General features: G+C 49.1%; 1 pseudogene; it reads right to left on the bottom strand.

Moving 5' to 3' along the window:
* Positions 1-411: 411 nt before the first annotated feature.
* On the bottom strand, positions 412-5,020 carry LOC116459195 (small ribosomal subunit protein eS10-like; annotated as a pseudogene).
* Positions 5,021-7,780: the final 2,760 nt, after the last annotated feature.

Genomic DNA, 7,780 nt, shown 5'->3' with positions numbered 1-7,780 from the left:
GTGCCCAGCCTACATAATCTTTCAGAAAAAGAAGCAAATGGAATTCTTCCCAACTCATTGTGAATTTAGTATAGGCTTAAAACCAAACCAGACATAAATAGTACAAGGAGGCAAAAGTATAGACTAACTTCTTATGGACATATATGCAAAAATGCTAAATAAAATATTAGCAAATAATCCAGCAATGGATTAAACATGTATCACGACCAAGTTGGGGTTTTCCTAGGAAACTAAGATGATGTAATAAAAGAAAAAACTATTAAAGTAGTACAAACTATCAAAGGAAAAAACCTGTATGATCATTGCAACGGGTTCATTTGCGACATAATACAATTTTTTTCTTTTTTCTTTTTTCTTTTTTTTAAGTCTTTTTGGCTGTAAGTTTATTCAATGCAAAATAATCCTCTCCAGTTTTACTGAGGTGGCTGACGGCGCCCACGACCAAATCCGCCTCTAAACTGGAATTCGGTTGCTGACCCAGCCCCAGCCTCCGCTTTCTTGTCGGCACCAGGGGGCACAGCACTCCCTCTGTAGGTATCTCTGTCAGCTTCCCCTCTTGTGAGTCTTGCAGGTCGCTCACCCTCCAGAACTTTAGACCCAGGCCTGCCAGTCCCTGGACGGCTGCGGCGTAGGGTGGCAGGCACAATCTCCAGGGGCAGATGAAGGTAATCACGGAGATACTGGATACCCTCATTGGTAAGGTACCAGTAGAAATGTCTCCAGGCAAACTGTTCCTTCACGTAGTAGCCTCGGGACCACATGACGTGAAGGTTGGGCACATTTTTTTTTTTTTTGAGACGAGTCTCACTGTCACCCAGGCTGGAATGCAGGGGCGCGATCTCAGCTCACTGCAACCTCCGCCCCCTGGGTTCAAGCAATTCTCCTGCCTCGGCCTCCCGACTAGTTGGGATTACAGGTGTCTGCCACTGTGCCCGGCTAATATTTTTGTATTTTTAGTAGACACGGGGTTTCACCATCTTGGCCAGGCTGGTCTTGAACTCCTGACCTCGTGATCCGCCCGCCTCGGCCTCCCAAAGTGCTGGGATTACAGGCGTGAGCCACCGCGCCCGGCTGGGCACATTCTTGTCTGCCAGCTCCAGGTGCTTAGGCATGTGGACATCCTTCTTGACCACCGTGACTTCCTCTTTAAAAAAGGAGTTCATAAATGGCAATCCGGTTCTTCTTAGGCATCAGCGTTCTGGGGAGGAGCAGCCGCTAAGGCGGCAGGGTGGCCCGGATGGGGGCCGATGGAACTCAAACTCCACCAGAATTTCTTTAATATTATATATATACATACATATATATGTATATATGTGTGTGTGTATATATACATATATATATATATGTTGCTCTCTTATTTTTTTGTCTGTTCCCTTATGTACCGGGAGTGCCAAGAGGACAGGGATTTGTGTTTTCCTCACCACTGTCTGCACTTGATCTTAGCCAAAAGGCCGAGAAGCGATCCTCACCACTGTCGGGCTCATGCATAGCACAGTCCTTGGCACACGGTAAACACGTTGAGGAGAACCTCTGGGACTAGCGGACTCTGAGCATCGTTCCGGTGGGCCCAGTGGGGCCTCTGAAGGGATCCGCCTTGCCAGGCTCCAGCCCAAGACCTGACGCATGCGCACCGGCTGGCCGGCTACTTTTTTTTCTTGACCGGCCAAGTGGCAGGGCGCCTGCGCGACCCAGTGCCGAGACGGACGCCAGCTGGAAACGGGGTAAGGGGATGGGGCGGTGGTGGGGGACAGCGGCGCCTGCGCAGTGAAGGAATGTAGGCGGGGCCTCCACGGCGCCTGCGCAGACGGCCGCAGCCCTGCTGGGCGCGAAGGGGCTGGCCAAGCGGCGGGGGCCGCAGGGAGGCAGGGCGGGCCCGGTAAGCGGCGCCGCGGAGTTGGCTGCTTCCCTGAGGCCGGACTCAACGGGTCTCGGCTGAGCCACCGGGTGAGCTCACCGCCCAGCCCCAACCAGGAGACTGCGAGGGAGCGATACGGTGCCGCGCGGTAAGAGTTACGGCCGGGTTCCCGCAGTGTTCGCTGGCGGGTTGGTTTATCGCCTCAGCGCCGCCCGCGCGACCGCGCCCGGACGTCCGCGCAGACCCCGGGAGGCCCAGCGCCTGCGCCGTCCCTGCTCCTAGGCCCCTCCAGTGTGTCCCGCGCCTGCGCCTTTCCCTTCCCGCGCCGTCCTCGTTCTGGGCTTCGGGGCTCCTGGGACAACCCGCAGGCTTCGCCGCCGAGGCCCACGGGCCTGCGTCCCTTGGTGTTGGGGTTCAGCTGGTTCTGGGACCCCGCTTGCGACTTGTCTGTGTGCAGACAGGCCGGGTGCGACCCTCGTGCTTGCCTTTTCGGCGCTCCGGGAGAGGCTGGGGCTGCCGCCCCGTCGCCCGGGTCCCTTTCCTGGGGCGGGGACAGCGTTGTTCAGTGGCCCGGAGGGCGCAGCGCGGAGGAGCAGGGGCCATGGGCGGTGGACCCCAGGCCTGCTGCTGGTGCTGCTTCTGCTGTGGCCGGCGCCCCAGGCCGACGGAACGTCCTTTCTTCTTGAGATGTGGTTAGTTGCATCAGGTTGCAGTGAGCCAAGTTCGCGCCACTGTACTCCAGCCTGGGCGACAGAGCCAGGCTCCGTCTCAAAAAAACAAAAACCAGACATAGTAAGGCCGAGCGCCCTGGCTCACGCCTGTAATCTCAGTAGTTTGGGAGGCCGAGGCGGGCGGATCACCTGAGGTCAGGAGTTTGATACCAGCCTAGCCAACATGGCGAAACCCCTTCTCTACAAAAAATATAAAAATTAGCCGGGCGTGGGGGCACACGATTGTGATCCCAGCGGCTCGGGAGGCCGAGGCAGGAGAATTGCTTAGGAGGCGGAGGGTGCAGTGAACCGAGGTCTCGCCACTGCTGTCCTGGGCCTGGGCCACAGAATGAGACTCTGTCTCAAAAAAACAAACAAACAAAAAACAGCTATTACAATATACAAGTATGTTATAAAATAACCAAACCAATATAGAAGGGTATATAGTGAAAGGAGAAGTATTGTTGTGGGTAAAATTGTTTCTATGAATAAATGGCTGATCCAGTATTTTTTTCCTCCATAAAAACACCTTTTCTCCTTTGATTTAGTGTACACCACACAGAGTCGCTTAGCTGACTCAATTTGGCTTTTTAGATAGCTGGAGAATGCTTCCTAATGGTTGCAGATGTGTAGGGGTTTTCTTGACGTTTTCAGTAAGAAAGTGAATGTTGTGCCGTAGGAAAGCTTTATCACTGGTGCCCGTTGGTAGCCAACCAAATAACGTGAATGTCAAGTACAGTATCTACTGAGTGGAGAATAAGTGTAATAATTACAATTACAGTTGTAGTTAAAGCGAAGTTTGTATCAAAATTTCTGTTTCAAAGGTGAACTTTTAGGGGGTGTATCTGCGGTGTTTCCTCCTCAGATGTGATTTCTCTGAAGCAGTAGTTCTCTATAACTGACTTGACACACAGTGCATCTGATACTTCAAATGACTTAAGTGATAGTATCAAAATTACTGTCGTATACATATTTAAATCACATGACTAACCTGTGTGTGGTATTACGCAAACTGCTCAGCTCAGTAAAGGAACAGAAATAAGAAAAAAAGGACAATATTGGGAGTCGTGTTTTTTTTTTTTTTTTTTTTTGAGACGGAGTCTCGTTCTGTCGCCCAGGCTGGAGTGCAGTGGCGCAATCTCGGCTCACTGCAAGCTCTGCCTCCCAGGTTCATGCCATTCTCCTGCCTCAGCCTCTCCGAGTAGCTGGGACTACAGGCGCCCGCCACCACGCCCAGCCAATTTTTTTGTGTATTTTTAGTAGAGACGAGGTTTCACCGTGGTCTCGATCTCCTGACCTCGTGATCCGCCCACCTCGGCCTCCCAAAGTGCTGGGATTACAAACGTGAGCCACCACATCTGGCCCAGAATAAATTCTTTTAGATACTGGCCCCATCATGGAATCACTTTAGAGCAATGAAGATTATTTGACTCTCAATATTTCTTTCTAGAAATTGCAAGATGGCACTTCCTGTGGCATTATAGGATTTTCCCAAGATAGCTCATGTGCTGTCCCCCATCATCTGAATCTGGCATGTGTGGACACATCGCAGGCTTCCATGAAGTCTTTGATTACATATATGATTTTATTGTTTTAACGTGATTTGGCCAGGCGCGGTGGCTCACGCCTGTAATCCCAGCACTTTGAGAGGCCGAGGCAGCCGGATCACAAGGTCAGGAGTTCGAGACCAGCCTGGCCAATATGGTGAAACCCGTCTCCACTAAAAAAAGTACAAAAATTAGCTGGGTGTGGTGGTGCGTGTCTGTAATCCCAGCTACTTGGGAGGCTGAGGCAGAAGAATTGCATGAACCGGGGAGGCAGAGGTTGCAGTGAGCCGAGATCGTGCCACTGCACTCCAGCCTGGGCAACAGAGCCAGACTCCATCTTAAAAACAAAAAAAAAGAAGAAGTACGTGATTGTTTATAAACCTGTAAAGAAGTTCTGTTTCTGTAGCGCAGTATGGTGTGCTGCTTACTACCTGTCAGAAAGTTTTGGTGATAGGGCTCTTGAACTCAGTATAAAAGTCATGAGCTTTGTTGAGTCTAAAAATATCTAATCTTGCTTGATCTAGTAAATTTGTTTGTATTTTCTGTTGCTTCTAGACCAAGAGCAGTGATGACCTTTTAGCTGGAATGGCCGGGGGGTAACGGTGACTAATGGTGTTAAAGGGAAGAAAAGCACCTGCCCATCTGCAGCACCTTCGGCATCTGCCCCTGCCATGACCACCGTGGAGAACAAATCCAAGATTAGCACAGGTATGGGTGACATTCAGTCTGAAACTTCAACTGCTTTTTTGTTTGAATAGGCAGGATTCATTGGTGTTTACAGTGTTCCATCTCATTATAGGAAATTGTAGACATACAAAAGTAGATGGATTGATATTTCAGCTGAATACACTCATCAGGCTCATCACCATTTATCAACTCACAGCCAGTTGTAACTCCGTGATACCCATCCTCCCCTCTTATTATTTTGAAGCAGATTCCAGACATCATATGATTTCATCCATAAATATTTTATTATCTTGGAAAGAGAAGGATTCTTTTAAAAATATAATCATAATACCATTATCAGTCCTTAAAATAATTGATAATCATTCCTTAAATCATACCTTATTCAATGAGTATTTAAATTTCCAACAGTCTTATAAATATTTTTGTTTTATTTACTGTCTGTTTTTATGTTTGGATCAGGACTCACATAGGTCCATATATAATTGGCTGATGTGTCTCTTAAATCTTCTTTTTTAAATCGATGGGTTTAACTCGATTCTTGCAGTTTAATTTTTGTGGAAGCCGGTCACATGACCTATAGAGTTTCTGAGCATGTGGATTTTTATATCACAATATCCCCATGATGTTTTTGCCCATCACCCTTTGTTGTCTGTATTTATTGTAAATGGCATTGGAGTCTTATGGGACAGAGTCAGGTCCCCTGTCCCCCCCAATTTGAAAAACAAAAACAACCAAAACCCCATGTTGGCCAGGCTGATGTTGAACTTCTGACCTCAGGTGATCTCCTGCCTTGGCCTCCCAAAGTGCTGGGATTACAAGCATGAACCACCGCATCATTTAAATGTACTGAAAGGCCAGGCATGGTGGTTCAGAGCTGTAATCCTAGTACTTTGAGAGGATGAGGCAGGCAGATCACCTGAGGTCAGGAGTTTGAGACCAGTCTGGCCAACATGGCAAAATCTTGTCACTACAAAAAAAAAAAAATTAGCCCTGCGTGGTGGTGCACGGCTCTAGTCCCAGTTACTTGGGAGGCTGAGGCATGAGAATCCTTTGAACCCCGGAGGCAGAGGCTGCAGTGAGTTGAGATGGCACCACTGCACTCCAGCATGGGCGACAGAGCAAGACCCTGTCTGTAAATAAATAAACGTTGCCGGTAATCCTAGCACTTTGGGAGGCTGAGGCGGGTGTATCACCTGAAGTCAGGAGTTCGAGACCAGCCTGACTACTATGGTGAAACCCCGTCTCTACTAAAAATACAAAAATTAGCTGGGCATTATGGCATGTGTCTGTAGTCCCAGCTACTCAGGAGGCTCAGACAGGAGAATTGCTTGAACTCAGGAGGTGGAGGGTGCAGTGAGCCGAGATTGAGCCACTGCACTTCAGTCTGGGCAACAGAGTGAGACTCCGTCTCAAAAAAATTAAATAAAATAAAAAATAAAAATAAATAAATGTAGTAAGATTGCAGAGTTGTGCAGTGGAAGCATGCTGGTCCTATCCATGTAGTGAAGGCAGATTTCATACACAAATCTCACAAGAACTTTTATCCCCAGTTGCCTTCCAAAGAAGCAGTACATGGACTAATGCATGGGCTGTCCCTAACAGCTCTGGAAACATAAACAGAAAACAGAAAATGACACGCTCAGCCCTTGAGGCCAAAATGCCCTTCCCCAGAGCAGCTGCCAGAAGACAGGGAGCAGGATCGGGTTGAAGGTCACTTCTGGGTGAGGGGGAGAACGGTCAGACCCGGGGCAGGGGTGATGGAGCCTGGTTGGCCTCACTGGAACAGAAGAGAGCTGCTTCATGATGCTCAGCTGACAGGCTGAGCCTTGCATAACCCAAGTTCTCACAGTACAGAGAGGCCAGCCAGCGCGGGGACAAAGACACACACGCACTGAAATGGTTTCCTGGAAGACAGGGCCCAGTTGCATCTCTCAAATGGGACCAGATTGGAAGGGAGACCAGCTGCTTTGGGCAAATGAGGCCACTTCTGAATGAGCTCCCAAACTAGATGGTGCCGAGGGCCCTGGACCTGGCAGCTGGGCTGGACGTGGCACGGCCCTGTATTCCAGGAAACGGCATCTCAGTGCTCGTCTGGCCAGTTCTCCAAAAGAACCATCCACAGGCCATTTTTCCATTCCCCTCCTATGCACAGACTGGGCCGGGCCTGACCAGAAACTCTCCCTTAGGGTTTTCAGTCACTGCCAAAACTTGAGCCCAGCAGTGAGGATGTGATGTTAAAATGTGACTCGGCCAGGCGGTGGCTGTTGCTTGTCAACCCAGTGCTTTTGGGAGGCTGAGCTGGGAGGATCACTTGAGGTCAGCAGTTCAAGACCAACCTGAGGAACATAGATCTCTACAAAAAAATAAAAATAAAAATTAGCCAGCTCTGATGAGATGCATCTGTAGTCTCAGCTACTTGAAAGGCTGAGGTGGCTTGAGCCCATGAGTTCAAAGCTACAGCTATGATGGTGTCACTGCACTCCAGCATGAAAAACAGAGTGAGACCATGTCTTGAAAAAAGGAACAAACAAACTAGGCCCAGTGGCTCATGCGTGTAATCCCTGCACTTTGGGAGGCTGAGGTGGGTGGATCACCTGAGGTCAGGAGTTTGAGACCAGCCTGGCCAACATGGTGAAACCCCATCTCTACCAAAAGTACAAAAATTAGCCGGACGTGATGGCGGGCACCTCCCAGCTACTCGGGAGGCTGAGGCAGAAGAATCACTTGAACCTGGGAGGCAGAGTTTGCTGTGAGCCGAGATTGCACCATTGTACTACAGCCTGGGTGACAAGAGCCAGAATCCATCTCAAAAAAAAAAAAAAAAACCTAGAAATAATAAAAGCTGTATACGACAAAGCCATAGCTAACCTACTACAGAATGGGGAAAAGTGAAAAGCATTTCCTTTGTAAACAGTAACAAGATGAGGATGCCCGTTCTCACGACTTTTATTAGACATCACACAAACATGCAAGAGAAAATA

The sequence above is a fragment of the Hylobates moloch genome, unplaced genomic scaffold (assembly GCF_009828535.3).
Source record: "Hylobates moloch isolate HMO894 unplaced genomic scaffold, HMol_V3 SCAFFOLD_19, whole genome shotgun sequence".
Taxonomy (NCBI): domain Eukaryota; kingdom Metazoa; phylum Chordata; class Mammalia; order Primates; family Hylobatidae; genus Hylobates; species Hylobates moloch.
The sequence above is the reverse complement of the archived record's forward strand: the minus strand, read 5'-3'. Positions and strand labels throughout refer to the sequence as shown.